The 2,184-nt window shown below is 41.5% G+C and overlaps 1 pseudogene; it reads right to left on the bottom strand.

The window, feature by feature from the left end:
• Nucleotides 1–1,550: 1,550 nt before the first annotated feature.
• Nucleotides 1,551–1,977, bottom strand: LOC103271119 (annotated as a pseudogene).
• Between the last annotated feature and the right edge of the window lie 207 nt (nt 1,978–2,184).

A 2,184-nucleotide genomic window follows, 5' to 3' on the forward strand; every position in this document is an offset into this window, starting at 1 on the left:
TTTTTTTTTTTTTTTTGAGTTGGAGTCTCACTCTGTCGCCTAGACTGGAGTGCAGTGGCCGCTCCCGGCCACCGCAGCCTCAACCTGCTGGGCTCTGGCGATCCTTCCGCCTCAGCCTTCCGAGTAGCCAGAATTACAGGCGTGCGCTACCACGCCCAGCTGATTTTTTGATGTATTGTAGAGATGAGGTCTCGCCTAGTTGTCCAGGCAGGTCTCGAACCTGCAGGCTCAGGCAATCCACTCACCTCAGCCTCCCAAAGCGCAGGATTACAGGCTGAGCCACCGAGCCCGGCTCCCACATAATTTCTTAAATAACTCTAAGACCATTCTCTGAGAGATATTAGAAAGATACCAAGACAGATCTTGGTTCAAATCCTGACTCTGCTTCTTACTATCTAGGTGACTGTGAGCAAGTTTTTAAAATTCTCTAACCTTAATTTTCATATCTGAAAAAAAAAAAAAAAAAAAATAAGGGAGTGGCGGGAAGGGGAAGGTAATATTAGTAGCACACAAATAAGATATTATAGAATCAACCAGAGTAATGTTTGTAAAGCACAGTGCCTAGCACACAAAGGGAGAACTAAAAAAAACCCATACTTATATTTTGGAGGGCAGGCCCCTTGTAGTACAGGTTTTTCGCACTAAGTAACTAGGAGCCCATTCCCATCAGTGTGCCAGCTAGTATTGTTGTGAGGGGCCACATTCAGCTTCAGTGAATTTTTTTGGAGGTTCTTTTAATGCATTTGCCCATTTCATGATGAGTGATTTATAGTGTACCTACCTACACCATGCTGAGTGTTCAGCAGTTTTTGAACAAAAGTGGTATGACCTCCGTATCCCACCCTTCCTATTCACCTGATCTCACCCCAAGTGTCTTTGTTTCTCCGCATGAAAAAAATCCTCAAAGGGAAGTGTTTTGCCAACGTGGAAGAGGTAAAACAACAACAGCAGAAGCACTAAAAGGCATGAAAATTGATGGGCTCAAAAACTGTTCTGAGCCACAGAAATACATCTCGAGAGATGTATTACATCAAATGGGGAGTACTTTGAAGGTGACTGAAGTTTATTGACTGACTGATTGATTGATTGAATTGGAGTGTCACTCTGTCACCCAGGCTGGAATGCAGTGGCATGTTCATAGCCATCACAACCTCAACCTGCTGGACTCAGGTGATCCTACCACCTCAGCCTTCCATGAAGGTGGAACTACAGGCATGCGGTACCATGGCCAGCTTATTTTTTGATTTATTGTAGAGACAAGGTCTCACCCAGTTGCCCAGGCTTATCTTGAACCCTTGAATTCAGGCAGTCCTCTCACCGTGGCCTCCCAAAGTGCTGGGATTACAGGTTTGAGCCACCACGCCTGGCCATGTGACTGAAGTTTAAACATGTAAGAATAAATACACAATTTTTTATAAGTAAATTCTGGATTTTTTTGGTCCCTCCTTGTGTAAGTATTATTGCTATGATAATTATTATCAGAAGGCTTATAGGTGAGAATACATTTTCATCAAATAATTATAATTTTCCTTTTTTTTTTTTTTTTTTTTTTAGTTTTTACGTTTTCCTTTACTGGCAACTTTTGATGTGTTTTTAGGTTTTGGCTCCCAGAGGGCATTATTTTTACAAATCTTGAAGCTGCACCTCTGTCCAGCTTGCCAGCCTTTTTCTTGTCTGTTATTTCCATGACTCTGTTCATATATACTCTGATTCTTTCCAGCACTTGCTTCACTAGATGTTCCTTAGGATTAACTCCTTGAGTTGCCAAATAAACCCAAAACATTGAATTTAATATGTATGCAGAAACCAAGTCCAGTTTCGCTTGCTCAAGTGGGTTCACTTCTGCAGCAACTCATTTCTGGAAACAGACATCGCAGTCTTCAACATCTCATCCACAGCATCAATGGAATTCTCAAACATTGATAAATACTCATGAATTTCTACTGGATAGTCTTCATTAATTTCTTCACCTGCCATTACAACCAGAGCTTTGAATAATACCTCTCAGCCTTCGACTCTTGTCTCCAGGAAAAAAAAATTTTCCATTTCAACATCTCTGTGCCAGATACTTTTCTAAATACTCACATACTAACTTTTTCATCCTCACAACAACCCTATGCTATAGATCAGGGAGCCAAGGCATAGAGATTAAGCAAGTTGCCCAAGGTTCCATCATTCGATCGT

The sequence above is a fragment of the Carlito syrichta genome, unplaced genomic scaffold (assembly GCF_000164805.1).
Source record: "Carlito syrichta isolate Samal-C Ts95f unplaced genomic scaffold, Tarsius_syrichta-2.0.1 Scaffold311234, whole genome shotgun sequence".
Classification (NCBI taxonomy): domain Eukaryota; kingdom Metazoa; phylum Chordata; class Mammalia; order Primates; family Tarsiidae; genus Carlito; species Carlito syrichta.